Source organism: Mirounga leonina, unplaced genomic scaffold (genome assembly GCF_011800145.1).
Source record: "Mirounga leonina isolate KUSES-001 unplaced genomic scaffold, KU_Mleo_1.0 Mir_115, whole genome shotgun sequence".
NCBI lineage: Eukaryota > Metazoa > Chordata > Mammalia > Carnivora > Phocidae > Mirounga > Mirounga leonina.
The window spans coordinates 63426400-63445633 of NW_023270268.1; the positions used below are offsets into that span (position 1 = coordinate 63426400).

Here is a 19234-nt window from a genome sequence, read left to right on the forward strand (position 1 = left end):
AATCTGTAGATTAAAACTGGTCCAAAATACGTATCAAGTAAGAAAATGACAAAACAAGCAAGATTAAACCCTAGCGTCTGGGGGTGCACACTCAGGTGATAAAACTATGAAGAAACACAAAGAGAGTGATTACTTTGGGGACTGGGGGATTGGCACTGGGGCCGGCACAGTTCTTTTTCTTAACCTGAGTAGTAGTTACATGGGTGTTTGATTTATAATTATGTACTACACTATACATTTAGCCCTGGTCTTCCCCCCCCAACCCATGCATTCCCCTGTTACTTTAAATACCCCTCTTCCTGCAATTCTCCGCCTGCTGAGACCTTCCACATTGCCTCTTACTGAAACTTTCCAGGCTCTCCCCAACCCATCCCCTGCAGGCAGTGACATCATCTCTCTTGACTAAGCTTTGCATCATCTGGTTTCTGAATTTTTGGCAGCATTTGTCTATCAGAGGTTTGGGGGCATGCCTCCTGTCCTCTGTGATATTGCAAACTCTTGGGAACAGGAAGCTGGGTCATTCTCACAGACGAGCACAGTAAGCAATCAAAAGTCTTTTCTGAGTTAAACAAACAAGAACAACAAAAAACTACTACTCAATTAAAATTAAAAATGAGAATCCACCAGGTTTACCTGCTCACAAGATCCCCATCTTCCTTAAGATTCCACAATTTATCCCCACTCACTCCTTTGGCTTATCTGCAACCAATGTATAGACCCAGCCCAGTGGCTTAAGAACAGAGGCACTTAATCCTGGCTCTGCCACTTAGGAGTCTTGTAACTAGTAACCTCTTGCTGTACTTATATTACTCTGGGCCTCTCTGAGCTTCAGTTCTGTCATCTATAAAATGAGATGCATCTTAAGGATCTAAGATAGTACTTAACCCAGCAACTGACACAAAGTAAGAACTCAATACATCATTGATTGTAGAAATAATACTGCTAACTATGAGTATCATTAAAGGTACATCAATCATCAAGCACGGACACTCTAGCCAAGAGAAGTGGAAAAAAAAAAAAAAACACAAAACCTCATAACAGACATGTTTCCTAAATGCCAAGCAAACCACGGAAAGTAGAATACTCAGTGCATCTGTCATTCCTTTGGTCTCCATCATCCAATTTAGCAAAATTTTTGCTAAAGCGAAGTTATCTGTTTGTGTCTCTTCCATTCTTCCTGAGCTGGGAGCTCCTTGGAGACCCGGAATGACCATGTCCTGAGCTTGTGTCCAGACTCCCTAGTCACAACCCCGTGGCCAGCATCGCTATGGGAACACAGCCACTGTTTCCTCTGAGCCTCGGTAAAGCCCCTGAATTCTTCTGACCTCCCACTTCAGGGGCTTCAAGCTCCTTGCCATCTCTGAAAGAAATCAGGTACGGTCTGTCTCATATCTTTAGCATTTGTGAGAAGAAATGAATTGAAAGAACAAGTAAATTACACTATCAACAGGAACTACTTTACTCTGCGTGCATGCGTGTGCGCGCACGCGTGCATCTGAGAAGAAAGAGGAGCTGATACAATCCATTTCAATAAACCCGTGGCACATGTATTTGGTCCAGCCACTAAGTAAGAATTGAAGACACAGTCTTTGGACTAATGAAACCGATGGATACAAACTGGGTCAGTGCCATCTAGCACACGTGATGATCTACATCATCATTTGGTCCAACCTCCTCCCATGCACTGAGAAGCAGAGGCCCGGGGTCACACGGAGAAAGCAGAGGGGAGTCTAGAACTTGGGTCTCTTTTGTACCCTGCATGCTCACACCAGTCTGTTTCGGGGCCAGCTTGTTTCCACAGAATGCAGATTTGAACCATGTCCAAACTGTGTAAGAAGGACGACCCGACGGGCAGGATAAACCGCTTTTGTCTCAGCTGCAGCCAGACTCTGCTCCGGAGGTGTGGACAGGCTGCCAGGCTCGCTGGGAAAGAACAAGTTTGGGATTGTTCAAGAAACCATCACTCCCCTGACCGTCGTTAAGGAACGGAATTTTCTAGTGACACCTGCCTCTGCAACATCCCTGAGGATCAAAAGCACGTGGGTGGCATCGATGCTAACAAGAAACGTCAGACAGAAAGACGGGCCGCCAAACTTGAGCGCCCTGCAGAGAGGCAGCGTGGGCCAGCCGGACCCGCGAGCCATTGTGCCTTCCAGCCGGGCTGCTTGGTCTGTGCAGCTTCTCAAGCAGCTCAGGACGATGGGGATTCCCTCAGCAGCTAGTCACTGAGCAACCACAATGGCTGAGCCCCGCGCGGGGCTCTGGGGATACAAAATGACCTCACATATTTTACTTTACTGTGAAGAGAGGGGCTGGAGGGAAGGAACCCTCTCGTGACTCCTCACCTTACTCTGTGTATTTACCTCCCTCCCACCCAAACCCTAGAAGCGGGCCCCTCTTCCCATATCACCCACCCCCTGCCCATCCTGCTTTCAAACTCTCCTTTCCATTCATCAATGCCCTTATCAACCTCACTGCTCTCAGGTTTCTTCCTATGACCACTTAAAACATCCCAAAGCACCTCATTTACATGTATGTTCCCCTCTACCTCTCATTTCTCTTATGCTGTGACTTCACAGTCAAAGCTTTGGAAGGTATCAGGTTTCCCTGCTCAGCTGGACTGAGCCAAACATGCTCCATGCTCTCCAACTTCTCAGCCTCCCAAAAGGCGGCTCCCTCTACAGCTTTGCCTTCCTCCAACTTCCTTCTTTGCTGGATTAACTCTGTATTCAGGCTCATCACAGGTGCCACCTCCTCCAGGAAGCCTCCCCTGACCTCCCAATCTGTTTTAGATGCCTCTCCTCAGTGCTTCTATAGCATTTAGGGGAGTCCATTGAGGACACTCCTTTCCACTTGGCCTGTCTCCTCCAGAAGGTTCTCAGTTCCCCTAAGGGAGAGGTCATCTCTAGATTCCCAGTTCCTCGTGTCTTCTAGACCAATCGAGGAATGAACACAAATGAGACTTAGAACAGCTCACAATATGGGCCAACCAGAGAACATGTGCATAATGCTTTCCAAATTACAAAGCATCTTTCACAAATACATCTTGATTCTCCTCATCCTGCAGGCAAACTATTATTTTTTTACCCTCTTTTCAGCTGAAGAAGCGATGATTCAAAACGATTAAGAGGTCTGACCAGGGTCATACTGTGTAAGTAGTAGGTATAAGATTCAAATCATGACTCCTGAACTTCGCATTTCCTGCTTTGTCCATTCCCTAGAAGCTAATGTCTTCACATTCAGAGGTACACAATACTCTGTAAACTATCCTCCTCAAACCTGGTATCTGGAAACTGTTCTACATGCCTTGTACCTAACCAAACTACTTAATAGAAGGGACATAAATGGATTTTGTTTAACATTAACAAAAGAAATAAATCTAGAAAAAAGAAATAATACAGCCAGAACAACAGAGATACCATTTCCATCTTCCTTCGGTGGGATGGATGAACATAGATGATTAGTGGCATCATAGCCTCCCCCAAACCTGCAAAGCATCCCAAATTTAGGGCTCATGATGAAGTGGCTACAGATCTGCCCTGTGACTCATTCATTATTAAAACCAGGAGACCATCATCTTTTTTTTGGTGAAACAGCAGCAAAGACGACTTGTCTCCAGGAACACCTTTGACATCCAACAACAACTGCATCTCGGACAAGCCGTTCCTGTTCCCTCAGCCCATGCCAGGCCTCACAACCCCTGTTCATCCAGCTGACAGAACATGGTCCATGACTCTAACTCCCCTTTGTATCTCATCACTCTTCCCTCATTCTTCAACCCACTGCACCTGGCTTCCACCTCGACACCCTGCCCACCTTCACCAAAGTTCATAACCACCTATATATTGTATAATCCAAAGGACACCTCCCTGTTCTTATTTTCATTTAACTTTCTGTTGCATAACCCTTGACTCCATTTTTCTTGACTCCTTGCTTTCTCTCAGTTTTCATGCTCCCACTTCCTTCATCTTCCTCCTTCTCCAGCCACTGAGATGGAATGTTCTTTGAAGCTATTCTTCTGCTCAATATTTACATGCTAGTATTTTTCAGGGTCCTGTGATCCTTTTTTCCCCACTCTACCCACCTCTCAGGGTGATCCCATTCATTCTAAGGGTTACAATACATGCTGACGTTTCCTTTCTTTGGGGTTTCAATGGCTTCCCAGTGATACCACCATTGAGTACATTCCTTTCCACAGAGTACATGCCTCTGCCTCTTCTGGAAGACTGGGAGCTCCCTGAAGGCAGAAACCAATTTCTGCATTCCCGGTTGTCAGTGTCTACTGGGCTCTCACAAGCTGTTTCCAGCCTATTCTTTCTCCTAAGCCTCAGATCTATATATCTATCTGCCTATGAACTTCCCCATTGGGTGAACTTATTATGCTCAAATTAGAATTCATCATCTTCCAAATACCAAAACATTTCCTTGTCCTATATTTCCTTCCTGAATGAACTGGAAACATCATCTACCCAGCTGCATAAACTGAATCCTGGAACTCATCCTTAGCAATTATCTTTCCTTAATTCTCTCCAGCCAATCAATTAATAAGTCCTTCCAAATTCTAAATAGGTCTTCAATAGGACCACCATATTTTATGTCCATAACCATGGCAGGTTTGAAGAAATAAAAAAAAAGGTGCTTGGGGATTAACATAAGAATAAAATTAAAAAAAAAAATTAAATATAGAGTTACCCTATGACCCAGCAATTGCACTCCTGGGTTTTTACCCCAAAGACACAGATGTAGTGAAAAGAAGGGCCATATGCACCCCAATGTTCATAGAAGCAATGGTCCACAATAGCCAAACTGTGGAAAGAGCCGAGATGCCCTTCAACAGATTAATGGATAAAGAAGATGTGGTCCATATATACAATGGGATATTACTCAGCCATCAGAAAGGATGAATACCCAACTTTTACATCAACATGGATGGGACTGGAAGAGATTATGCTAAGTGAAACAAGTCAAGCAGAGAAAGTCAATTATCATATGGTTTCACTTATTTGTGGAACGTAAGGAATAGCATGGAGGACATTAGGAGAAGGAAGGGAAAAATGGGGGGGAGGAATTGGAGGGAGAGATGAACCATGAGAAACTATGGACCTGAGAAACAAACTGAGGGTTTTAGAGGGGAGGGAGGCAGGGGGATGGGTTAGACCAGTGATGGGTATTAAGGAGGGCACGTACTGCATGGAGCACTGGGTGTTATACGAAAACAGTGAATCGTGGATTGCTACATCAAAAACTAATGATGTATGGTGACTAACATAACATAATAAAATTAAATTTAAAAAAAAGGAAAAAAAAAAAGACTGGTGAATCACAGACCTGTACCCTTGAAACAAATAATACATTATATGTTAATAATTTTTTAAAAAATAAACATTCCATGTGCACGTGGAAAAAAAAAAAAAAAGGTGCTGTGTAGCTGCACATTGGGTCCAGGCAGGTGATTAAGGCATTTAGACTTTATCTCAAAGTCGCTATCCACCATCTCTCACTCCCTCCCCTAGATGCTGAAGGCCTGGAGCTAAAAAGCATTCAATAATAATAAGCTTGGGCTGCCCCAAATAGAATTTTGTAGGTTAAGTAACATCGATTTCAATTGGTTACTTTTTTCTTAGCCAGCTAAACAATGGTGTTCTTTCACAAATAAAAAAGATACTGAGCTGAACAGAAAACTGGTTCTGCTCTGCTTATGAAGTCACTACAGTGAACAACGATTTCCAGACAAGCTTCCACCATGGGGAGCAATGCCTTCATTTGTGTTCAGTTCAGTCACATTGTAGAACCAATGCAATATTTGAAGTAAACAAGCCAAACTGGATGTGTGTGGAGGGTGAGGTTTGCAGGAAGGAAGGATAGAGGACTAACGAGAAACATGCCAAGCTTAGTAGACATAGGCATAGTTGACAGATAATGATTCGTCATTAAAACAGCACTAATACAAAGTTAATAAAAAGCTACAATGTGATCAGTAAGTGTCGTCAGTTTGTAGCTTCTATGAGTTCATTGTTATGACACCTATATATGCCCCAAACTATAAGTAGTAAGAAGAGTCATTAAAGGAATAGTAATATGAAAGGGTTGAAGGTAGAGGTAGAAAGGTAGAAAGAGGAAAGAAAAGTGTACTGGCAAAAATCTGCAAAGGCAATTCTGTGCATATATGAAAAACTTTGAACTCTTCACTTCAAGTGGGTGAATTTTATGGTTTGTGAATTATAACCCAATGAAGCTGTTGTTAAAAAAAATTTGCAAAGACACGGAAATAATAAACAGTTGTAAAAATTGGTCAACATATATCAACACTCAAAGGAAGAGCAGGTAATTTTCCTTGATCCTACAGAGGAACAGCCAATGCAAAATCACTTCTACATTTCTTACAACAAAAATAGACAAATTGCTATTTATAACCAGAAAGACACAAAGGAAAAAGCCATTGTCAAAGTGCTTAAAGAAAGCAATTTGTCTGTGCCTACAATGAATATTGCTCAAATTCCATTGTTTCCACTATCTGAAGACTGCTCAGTGAGATTATCGTGTTTTCACAAACACAACAGTCACACTGGAAACTTTCTGCCAAACCAGTACCGTTTTAAAAAATCACAAAAATATATACCACACACACACAAACTATTATAAGCTCAGAAAAAGCATGCATGTCTCAGTTATTAAAAAACAATGAGATAAAGAAAAGATAAATTCTGAGTCAGTGATCTTTCCTTTCCAAACAAAGGTAGCAATGATAGTGAAAAGTGGAAATACCCAGCTCCCCACAGGCACACATACATTTGTGCTGGGTTGTTGGCTTGTTGAAAAAGAAGCAGGGTGGGTATTTTTTTAGTCTGTATTAGGAAAACAAGTTAGGTCATGCAAAGACCTTTTGAAATCACTTTAAAAGGTAGATACCAAAACGGAAGGCAGATGTATGCTCAGAATTTGATCCACCAGAATAGAAACTGATGATGCCTACTCCTTTGATACCACTCCTTTCTCGCCGATCAAGCAAAACAAGGCAGCTGATAAGAAACAAAATAAAAACCAATCCTTCAACTTCTATCCTCACAGATAGCTCGTGCAAACCCAAGGAATCAAACATAACTTACTTTCGGTTTTAAAAATTAGAACATGTTGAATCCCCTGAGACTCAGTGTATGGGTTCCACTTAAAGTATAGTCTGAAACCAGGTTTGCTTTAATGTGGTTACATATCATAAGAAACAGCCAATGAACACACAGAAAGAATTAGGCAGGAAGGGCACCGGACTTGGAGTCCAAAGTTTTAGATCTCATCTCCCCCGACTCCAGGGACTCCCAAATAAACCAATTCAATCCCAACTGAAATTAAAGAGTTGCCTTTTAATCTTTACTTACCTATCTTGACATGCCAGGCATGCAGGAGGTGTTCAATAAATGTTTTCTGAATTATTACTACTAATAACTACTAATAGCAAGCACTTACTAAGTACTTATATGCATTTTATCATTTTATCATCACAATAATCTTATACATAGGTTTTCAGATTATCTGCCTGTCACAAATTCAGAAACTAAGGTTTACAGAGATTAGTAATCTGCCCGTGTGATTCAAGTGCTGGAGGGCAGAGGGAGGACTGCAGGTCCCAAGCTTCTTTTTTTTTTTTAAGATTTTATTTATTTATTTGACACAGAGAGAGAGAGCAAGCACAAGCAGGGGGAGCGGCAGGCAGAGGGAGAAGCAGGCTCCTCGCCAAGCAAGCAGCCCAATGTGGGGCTCGATCCAGGACCCTAGGATCATGACCTGAGCCGCAACGCAGGCAGACACTCAACTGACTAAGCCACCCATGCACCCCAGGTCCCAAGCTTCTTAATAATGTACACTCCTGCCTCTCTGAACTCAGTGGGCACCCGCCAAAGTAATCACAGTCGTCAATGAACATATGAGGCTCCTCCATGTAATGTTTGTTTATCACCCACCCTTTCCCACCACCTGTCTCCCTGGGAGCACTGACAGTGAAAACCTTGAGATTTTTGTTACTTAAAGTGTGATCCATGGACTGGAAGCAGAGCCTTCTCCCTGAAGATGGTTGGAAATGTAGAATCTTCGCCATATCCCAGGAACAGAATTTGCATTTTTTTAAAGATTTTATTTATTTATTTGAGGGGGGTGAGGGAGGGAGAGCACAGAGAGAGAGTGAGAGGGAGAAGCAGACTCCCTGATGAGTAGGGAACCCAGTGCGGGGCTCAATCTCAGGACCCTGGGATCATGACCTGAACCAAAGGCAGACGCTTAACAGACTGAGCCACCCAGGCGCCCCTCAGAATTTGCATTTTAACAAGATCCCAGGAGATTCAAATGGATGGCAGTTTGAAAGACATTGGTTTAGACTACTCCAAAATTATGTATTTACTTTAATGATAGGAGGAAGGGAGGTCTGAAAAGCAAAATATGACAGAAGGGTTATATTCAGTGAGAACAAAACCAGCTTGCTATCGCTGTATCGAGACCTTAATTCACCTGGATCGTGGCACACGGATATTGTAAAGGACCTACACCGATCCCTAGGAAACTGCTGATAGAGGCAAGAGCTGAATCTATAAAGGAATATATCTCTAGTCCCACTGCTTTCTAAAATTTCCTAACCTGTGTCTTTAGAAGTCTCTAGCATGTAGCAAGTAAACATACATTAAGTCTTTGGCAAATCCTGAATCACTCATCAGTGATGATAAGTACTCTGGCAAAGAGTAGGGCTGTGCTGTGGATTGATAAAACTCAAGATCTGTATGATATTACCACCTTCCCTCACAATCCAGGGGTCATTTCTTATCAAGGCAACTTTATCACATTTTTTGAACACAACACTGAAGTCAACTTACATTTGAATTTATGCTTGACTTAAACTTGAGTTATTTCAATATGGAGCATGGTTTTCTTTTTAAGTGGTATACCTACACTTCTAGACAGCAAGCGGCTTATATTTTTGGCCAAGAAGTACAAGACAGTAATGGTCCTCTCACAAGAAGCAGAAGTTATGTTGGGCTCAGAGTCAAAATATTAAGAAGCATCTGATAGAGTTAATTTTTACTCAAAATTTCTTACCTGTTTAAACTGAGTTATGAAAGCTTAATAACTCCACATATAAAACCCATGCACATAACTAAAAGTGGTCTTCTAGGTTAGCTGTATATTTGACTTTTTTTTTTCCCATTTTTAAAATAAAAAATACATTACATCTGTTTCCTAGTCACAACTCTATACTTGCAGGAGCTAAGAGACTACACTGCATACAGGTGGAAATTCTCTTTAGTTCTTTTTTGTAATCTGAAACCTACTAGGCAGGCTCTTTTCCTTAAAACCTTCAATTACACATTCTGGACACTTTCTACTTCCTCCCTGTCTTCATCTAGAAAGAACTAGAACAACAAGAATGGATTTCTTGCTAATTAATCATCCAGACATCTCCTGGAAAGTTTGCAAGATATTCTTCTTTCAACCACAGTGGGTCTATAAAAAGAACTGCTTTTAATTCCCAACCCACTCATTCTGTTACCATCATGATCGTCCTCTGGATTCACAGATTTTCTATAAACTGCATCAAATAACCCAGGATTTTACAGTAAAGGAAACGGAAAGATGTGAGCAAGCTCAAAGTCAGAGGGCAAGTGGGAAGCAGAGCAAAGTCTGGGGGCACTGTGGCCCCCAGGGATTCTGACTCAGCCAAGTCCAGAGGCCACAGGAACAGAGAGGCACATATTAACTACAAGGGAGCACTGCTCACAGGCCTAGGTCAGCCTAGCATGGGGGCTTCAGAGAGCCCGGAGACAATCAAATGCATGAGTTTCCCACAACAGATCTGAATTCCCAGTCCCAGTGAGACCAGTAATGGATTGTATTAAAACATTAGAACAATTGTGCTAAACCAACTGCATAGCTGGTAGCATTATTAAGGAACGCATCACTTTCAGGCATACTAAGTAATATGTTTGTAGAGCCACAAAAAAACATGTATACGCTTTGATCTGGTAACCACACTCTAAAACATGGGGAAAGAAACATTCAGAAAGTTGTTCATTGCTAAAGATAAACGCAGACATCTGCATTTAGGTTGAAACACACAAGTTCAGGCTGGGGTTGCCTGGATTGACAGCTATTTTGTGAGAAAGCCCTGGGAATTGGAGAGGAGCCAACTTCACCCTGAGCTCCTTGGGAGGGAGTAGAGTGAATGGTAGGAGCACACACTGCAGTCAGCACAACGGGGCCTGAACCCCTGTGCTCTCCTCTGCAGACTGTGGAGTTACTCTAATTCCTTCAGCTTAATCTCCTCACCTATAGACTGAAGATACTGTATTTCCTTGATTCTTTCTGCCCCCCTTTCTTCAATACGTACACCTTTTAACTTTTCTGAAATTGGCATGACTATTGCATTTTTTAAAGATTTTTTTATTGGTTTATTTGAAAGAGACCATGAGCCAGGGTAGGTTGCAGAGGGACAAGCAGACTCCCCGACTCGGGGCTCAATCCCAGGACCCTGAGATCATGACCTGAGCCAAAGTCAGACATTTAACCGACTAGGCAGGCTCTTTTCCTTAAAACCTTCAATTATACATTCTGGACACTTTCTACTTCCTCCCTGTCTTCATCTAGAAAGAACTAGAACAACAAGAATGGATTTCTTGCTAATTAATCATCCAGATATCTCCTGGAAAGTTTGCAAGATATTCTTCTTTCAACCACAAGGTGTGCTGACTATTGCATTTTATATCTACATCCAGTGTGATGGCATTTTCTTTCCTCTCTTTCCCTTGAAAAGCTGAAATTTAACTGATGATGCAGGAACAGTGTCTTCAAATCAAGGAAATATAATAGTAATCCTGACCTCAGCATTGTGAAGTGACATAACATATTTAAAGGTGCTTTGGCACATTGCCTTGAAATATAACAACTGTACAAAAAATGGCACATGTTAATATGGGTATTTTTACGATCTGATGCATTCTTAGGACACATTATGAGAAGAGCAGTATCCAGGAAAGCAACCGATAATCCCAGCCTGCTACTCAGTCTATAGCTGGGAGTACTGCGTTCAATCAGAGGACCACATAACAACAAGGACAAACCATGGACACTCAGAGAATAGGGACCGGGCTGGAAAAGGTCTACAAAACATGGTATCATGAGAAATGGTTGAAAGAATCTGAGGTTTTTAGGCTGAACAAAAATGAGAAGTCTTTCAAACAAGTAGATGTTTCCTCTGTGGATCCAGGGGATGGAGCTGGGACACAAGGATGATTACTCTAGAGAGGCCCACGTCACATCAACATAAAGGAGAACTTTCTAAGGTTTTGGGCTCCCTAGGACGGAAAGGGCCCTGGGAAGAGGAAAGCTACCTAAAACAGGAAGTGTGCCGTCAGCGCCTTGATGGTACCACATCGGCCTCTCCAGAAAAGCCTCCTTGTTGGTCTCATGGCTGCACTCCGTGTCCACTTCAACTCTAGCATTCTCTGCCTTGGTCTTCCTCCTCCAGGCCTAGGCCGGACGTCTGGGGACCACTCAGAGCAGCGATGGCACCCTAGGCCTCCACCGGGTGGGCTTTTTTCTAGGGAAAAGCTAGTACAAAAGTGGCCAAAAAGCTAACAGAGAAGATGGATGCACTGGGGTGCCTGGTATCGTAACAACTCATGTGGGAGGTGAAGACTCAGTTTGGATGGAGAGGACTGGTAAATTCAGACTCATGTGGCCAGAGACAGAGCCCCAGTGTCCACACAGTGAAGTATGAAGTCTAGCTCTCAAAGCAGGCACTCCACAACTCCTGAGACTGGATCCCACCAGCACTTCTCCCACTACATGTATACTGTCCTAGCTAGGGCCTACTGAATTCACTCAAGACGCACACCAGTTTTCTGAATTACAGCAAACCCTTGATGAGATCCTTTCTTCCTTTCTTCCAGATGCAGGCCAGCTCCCCTTATTGCCCCAGTTATATATTTTTTCTTACGTTAACCCTCTATCCATGCTTTAAGGAAAAACTCCATACTCTATGAAAAACTGCTACAATCCCAAATTAAAACAGAATTATGACTTTGGACTGTATCTTCTTATCAGCATTTACGTGAATACCGGTATGAAGCTTCCTATGAACTTTGTGATTCAACCACATTGTCAACGTCATAATCATTTTATCTAAATCTCTGTGAGCAAAGGTATGGGTGGGTATCAGTCTTGTCCAAGACACAAGCAAGCACCTCACTTACATCAGGCAGCCAGAGGATAACTTCGCCGAGTGAAAATGAACGGCACAGTAACCAATCGAATGAATGGTGCAGTAACCAACTGAAACCAACCTTCAGTCGGCTTCCCACAATGATGCTACTTTTGGTCCAAGAGAAGCCACAGGCTACAGCTTTTTAGTTTTCTACTTCAGCCCTCAGTTAATCAAGGTTTACCTGCACATCTTTTGTCCAAAGACATTTATAACTGATAGCTCTGTAAAATCAGATATAGTTAGGAATCCATAGGATGTAAAATCAAAATTCTCTCTTCCACTGTACTGAGCAGTTACCCCATGTCCAGCGCACATACGGAGTTTAGGAGCACAAAGGTCAACAGCTCTCTGACAGGTGCTCACAGCCCAGGGGTGGAGACAGACTTTTACGAGCTGACTCTCAGAGTGTGATGAGAAGTGTAGTAGGAGCCTAGAGGAGGAAGTGCTCAGTCTGGGGCGTAGGGAAGGTTACTGCTGGAAAGGCACTTTGGAAAGGAATCTTGAAGACTGATTCAGAGTTTGCTGTGCATACTTGAAAGGAACTCATTCCAGGAAAAAAGAAAAGTTGCAGTGTGTTAAGCTATATAATCTAAAGAACAATAAAAAATAACCCCATGTTTGAGCAAGAGAATGATGATTGTCTTCAGATGTCAGGGGACTGTCTGATTAGGTTCCTGCTTCTCCATGTAGTCGGTACCGTGAAAATCGGGAGGAGGAGAACCTACAAGAGTGCACATTTCAGTTCATTATGTATGAGAGCATTCTAAAAAAGAACTATTAATGAGGAAACTGGTTGCCTTGAGCAGGGCATTTACACAATAATTATACAGTTTTGGAGTCAGATTGGACTCTTAATTCTAGCTTAGCTCATGGGACGTGCTTAATAAATACTCACTATACACATTGTGAGACGGTGCGCTCACCTTGACACTGTGAGTTCCAACACCACACCAAGCTGTCATCTATGGCAAGGTCTCCTGCATGGGGTAGGAAGGTAGACTAGAGACCATCGAAGGTGTCCCCCCAGCGGGGGGCTCTCTCGGATTGTCTCTGCCCATTTCTGATCTGACATTTATTCTCTCCACTCACTAGGAAAGATGTTACTGAAATATCCACTGAAAACCTGCTACCTAAATCTTAGCTATCATTACTGTTGTTTTTACACTTTCTTCTGATATTATCTTTCTACTAACCTGAGTATCCCTGGTTTTGTTTTACTCCTGTGTGTGTGTTTAATGGTAGGCAAATCCTCTTGCAAAGCCTACTCAAATCCCTACGAGGGTATAGATAAAGTCATTAAAAAACGAAGTAAAATAGTAGTTTATTATAAATGACACTAATAACAATAGCTAACATTCACTTAACACCTATGAGGCATCAAATGCTACAGTAAGCCTTTTATATATATTATTTCATTTAATTCTCACAAGAACCCTACAAGGTAAGTACTTATATTTTAATTCCCATTTTATGGATAAGAAAATTAAGTCTTAGTGAAGTCAAGTGATTCACTCAAGGTCCCAATTAATAAGCAGTGGTCTAACCTAACAATTTTGCAACATAGTCTGCAACAATCTCATATTAATGGGTAGGTACTCCCATATAGTTTTAAAATTTGAATACCAGATATTTTAATTTGAATCTTAAATACAGGGACTCCAGAAAGCACAAAGGAGTCACTTAATCTAATAAGCAGGTGACAACACTGAGCTCATTTTGTCTCAATCTCATACTTTAGGACACTATTGATAAGAAAGGGCCCTTACAGTGACCAGGTCATGTTCACCTAAGTGGTCCTTGAGCATCAAATTAAAATTCCCAGCTTTCTCACATAAGGTATGATTCTATTCATATGAAATGTCCTGCGTGGGCAACTCCAGAGAGACAGAAGGTAGAACATGGGTTACGTTGGGCTAAAGGAGGAAAAATGGGGACAAGGGAGTGAGTACAAGGCTTCTTCTTAGAGTGATGAAAATGTTCTAAAATAACATTATAATGATGGTTACATAACTCTGTAAATACACTAAAAGCTGTTGGATTGTACACTTCTAAGGGGTTAACTTTGTGATATATAAATTATACAATATAATAAAGCTGTGAGAAAACAGTTTCCAAGGCTCAGTATCAAGTGATCTCTAGTCACTTCACGTGGCGGTGGTCTTCCAGAATAAACATGAAAACCAGATGTGCATTAAATAAACCTTACCCAAGAACAAAATGTTCAAACAATGATGAGAATAAAGACCATGCCTGTGAAGTTGGAGAATTTTCTTTGGAAGCAGTAATGGGCCTTCAGCCTCTTTCTCAAATGTCATTAGGTAAGTGGTGAACGGTATTAGCTTTTGATTTTTACCAAGACAGAAAAAAATGGAAATATTAGTTTCATTCATCAATACTAAAATGCTTTTAAGTGTACAGAATGGAGTATAATGGAGTATAACAGCAATTGGGGAATCAAAAGACCTCAAAAGGCCCAAAGACTCCGAGTCGACCAGAACCTTGTGGCCTTGGGGACTCAATCATTCTTCAACTGTAAAATGAGGAGGGGGGACAATGAAGTCAACTCCTCTAAGATGTGCTTCCATCTTCATTATTCCAGATGAATCATCTCTTCTAAGGATCATCTCACAATGTGACTTGTCCTTTCTAAATAGTATCAGCTGCTTTTACAGCAAGGAAAGTGTTAATGAGACACACTGGAAATCCACGAGAGTGTCTTTCCTAGACTGATGTCCAAGTATTTAAGTGAGCTTCTTCCCACATCCCTTATGAAATAAACTATCTACCTTAACATTGGATTGGCTAAACCACTGACTAAAATTTTAAACCTGACAGATAAAATCAAAGGGCAACTTCCTATAACAATGCATAAACATAGCAAAAACAATTGTTCTCCAAAGTGAAATTATCCCATCCTTTATAAAAATTGATCTCGCCTCAAATCTAACCTGTCATTCCTAATCTATGTTCATTTTTATTATAAAAAAAATTCTTCTTAAAGGAAACCTTAGATTTGAAAACTATTTGAGGAAAATTAAAATTATTATTAAAGCCACCACCTTAAATGGATTATGGGTGACGTTAACCTACAATTAAACTTTGGTACATCTTGTTCTCATTTTTTTCTCTCCATAATAGTTTTTTTTTTCCAAATATAATCATTTTTTTAAAGATTTTATTTATTTATTTGAGAGAGAATGAGATAGAGAGAGAGCATGAGAGGGGGGAGGGTCAGAGGGAGAAGCAGACTCCCTGCCGAGCAAGGAGCCTGATGCGAGACTCGATCCTGGGAATCCAGGATCATGACCTGAGCCGAAGGCAGTTGCTTAACCAACTGAGCCACCCAGGCGCCCCAAATATAATCATTTTTAAAAATATTAGTATGTGGAAAAGTAGATAGAGAAAAGAAAATATAAACTACCAGAAATTCCCACCTTCAAAATAATCCCTAAACCCCTATTACCTTAAGGTGACCATCATTTCTGCTCTCCCTAAGCATAACACACACAAAGATAGGTATATTTTAAACATGGCCAAGTATGTGATGCACAAATAGTTTGACTTGGAGTGTTTCAAGTTAAAGATCTATCATCACCACTTCCTATTACGATCTTTTTAATATAGCTGCAAAATTGTCATAGTTACATAAGTTCATCATGCACTTTTCTTCTACTGTATGTTTTGAGTATTTCCAACCTTTCATGATAATGAGTGAGTATTTTTATACTTAGAGCTTTTACACTCCTCCTACCTGGAAAACTCCAATCTACTACCCTATTCCTTTTGTGATTTCTTCTATTGGTTTTAGAAAGAGAAAGTTCTTCCCCACCCAAAGATCAGAATATTTATTGTTTGATTTCTTTTCTTTCCTTTTCTTCTTTTTAAACTTAGTTCCTTAATCTATGGGCTATGTTTTTAAATATTGTTAAAGATGCCAAACTTATTTGTCACATGTTTAAGTTTTAGCAAAAGCTAGAGTAAAGTTATTTGCCCAACATTTTCAAAAGCACATTTACATTTTTAAAGGAAATCCACGTCTCATAGTCTCGGCTTTCTACTAAGCCTCAGAAAGCCTTCAGGACTAACAAAATAACCAGAGCTTTGATTATCAGCAGGAAATCACAGGAGGGGAGACAGGAATAAAGAGGACACTCATATGGGCGAAATCAAAGCGAAACAATCAGAAGATCCAAGTTCCTAGCCTTAGAGGTTTTATTATTTTAGCCTTTAAAAGTTTCAGAAGTTATGGGGTGCCTGAGTGGCTCAGTTGGTTAAAAGTTTCAGAAGTTCCAAGGTTAGCTTAAGTACATAGTTAAAAGGCAGTTTTCAGTGCTCTGGGCTTATTCTCCATGTGGACTGGTCACCATTGATCTCGTTCAGTGACCACGGGCAAACTCTATCCCTCGCCATTGGCCACGAGCAGAACAGGTGAGAAAGCAGGGTACAAGCTCCCCTCCCACCCAGTAGAAAAAGAACACAAAGGACACGCCTTACTGGCTGACAGTAGGTCAACAGAAGCATCTTTGAGTATGAAGAGCAGCACAGATATCAGAGTTTATACGGTTGTTTCTCATTAATAAAAAATATTGGATTATATTTCCCAAGAACATCCACTTCTCATACTAATTTTTTTCCCCCACCAGAGCATTCCTCTGAGGCACAACACTGCTGCTACTTTCCACGACTTGGGATAAAGTGCATAACCCTCCCGGCACAGTTTCCTCGACCGTAAAATGAGGAGAAGGACAACTGGCCTCTTAGGGTTGTTGTGAGGAGTACCTAAGAGGCTTAGGACAGGGACTGCCCTTAGGACATGGTTTTAGTATTAGCTGTTGTTGTTGATCTGTTATTACTACCGCCACCTCTCCTACTCCTGCTATGACTATTATAATCACTCCCGCCAGAAATGCCAGAATGTAAAACTTGGTCGGGTTTTTCAGAATGAAAGGGGGAACTGGAGAGGTCTGTGGTCAGATCAGCCTCAGGAGTAAAGTCTGTCCTCAGGCTTTGCAATCTGTCTGGGAAGTTAGTATTTATAGTCACCGTGAAACAGTGAGTGTCCGGGGTGGGGGGCACCACAATCCACCCCCACCCACACACACACTTCCTGATACACCAGCATGAGACTCTTGCACATCGGCCCCTTCAGTGAGCAGGACTAAGCAAGGACCCAGGGGTTACAGGGCACCTGGGTGGCTCAGCCGGTTAGCGGAGAGCCTGCTTCTCCCTCTGCCTGCTGCTCCCCCTGCTTGTGCTCTCTCTCTCTTTGACAAATAAATAAATAAAATCTTAAAAAAAAAAAAAAAGAAGAAGAAGAAGAACCCAGGGGTTAGGTGTGAAAACCCTGGAGCCTTTCTGTGAATCCTACAAGGTCCGAAATTGCGACCAAGAGCCAACACCTCCCCAAACGGGCACTGCAAAGATCCAGACCAGGGGGTGGAATAAGAGCCATCGGGGCCATGAATGGATTTATTGAGGTTCCGCAGTCAGAAAACCTACTTCCAATATCACATTTATGCCTACAGGTTCACTTCTTTCCTCCTAGTGCCTATCTTCCACAGCCAGTGAGTTCTCCGGATGTTTGGGGTGTGGGCCAATTCATACTGACACCATTTGCCTAAGGATTTGTCTCTGACCTCGAAGCTCTGAATCCTTGTAAAAGAAAATAAGGATCACATGCTTCTGCATCACCAGCTAGGTTCATAAGCCATCTGAGATTTAGGAGACATGGAGAGGACTCTGAATACCAGCAAGAAGCCATGTTTGATAAAAAGTAATCAGCTCAAAGCTTCACTTAAAATTGGATGGTATGGAATGAGAAAAATACCCGTCTCTACTTGATGTCAGGCAAAAGGCAGAGACGTAACAAAACTAAACCAGTCCAGCAAGATGAGAACAAGAATTACAGCACATGTTCCAAACCTGGAGTCAGGAATAAGATTTGCTTAGATACTTTATCCTCAAATTCCAGAATCTGAACACCCTACTCTATGGTCTTTTTTTTCCTCCCCATGTTTGAAGGAAACTATTTTAATGAATATCTTTAGGAAAACCCTAAAAGCTGGCTTTTAGGGAGTTTCCCCCTCTTATTCTATACTTTGCCACATTTGTTTATTTGTGCTTCTACTCAGTGGTATTTTGTTTGGTTCTCCTCTCTCGTTGAAAGGCTGTGAAGCCCTTGGGAACACAGAAACAGATCTCCCAGACTAAAATGAGTTTTATGTGAGCTTTTTCAGACTCTTATCTGTGCCAATTAAGCACAAATAATTAATGAGCAAAATAGTCTTAACATTGTTCTTTAAAATCATGGGACAACTACAATCACATTGACAAAAGCCTTCCTTTAAATTTTAAATTAAGAGAATTTAATAGTGTAATGGTACAAATATGGAGTGAGAGCATATATTAAGCAAGTTATAGCAGTCTTTGCCTTTTTTTTTTTTTTTTTAAAGCTAAAATGACCTAGTGGATTTGCTGTTAAAAAAAGATCTGCAGAGGCAGGGGCAATAATATAACTGGACCATTGTGTCTCAGGGTATAAAGTACAGTCAATTTTGTAATCCTGAAATGGCATGCAGTCCTAACACTACAACTTCAGCCTCAGCAGATATGGAAACTGCAATCCTTAAGGAACTGAGGTCCTCAAAGATTTTTTGAAAGTTCCTTTTTGTCTCTCTTTTTCCTCAATTTTATTTTTTTTTTAACATGGAAGAACAGATCCTTTCTAATACATCGTATTTCCCAGTGGGGGGCAAAAGGGGCAATAATAAAGCAGCAATAACAGAAGCCTATCTGCATTATTTAAAAAATACAAGTACATTACCTCAAACTAAAGCATACTTAACATAAAAAGAAGAATATTTCATAGAGCATTACAAACTTCCAAACGTCATCCAATTTAACTACTCTTGCAGAACAAGTTCATGCTGGGTTGCTTTGGTGACAAATTAATAAAGGTAAAACTGCTCTCTAGGTCTCTAATGAAATTAAAGA

The 19234-nt window shown here is 41.3% G+C and overlaps 1 protein-coding gene across 5 annotated transcripts in view; it reads right to left on the reverse strand.

Annotated features, from left to right (window-relative positions):
- PLD1 (phospholipase D1) overlaps positions 1–19234 on the reverse strand; it is a 191977-nt gene that overhangs the window by 139860 nt on the left and 32883 nt on the right. The gene's annotated exons all lie outside the window — the stretch shown is intronic.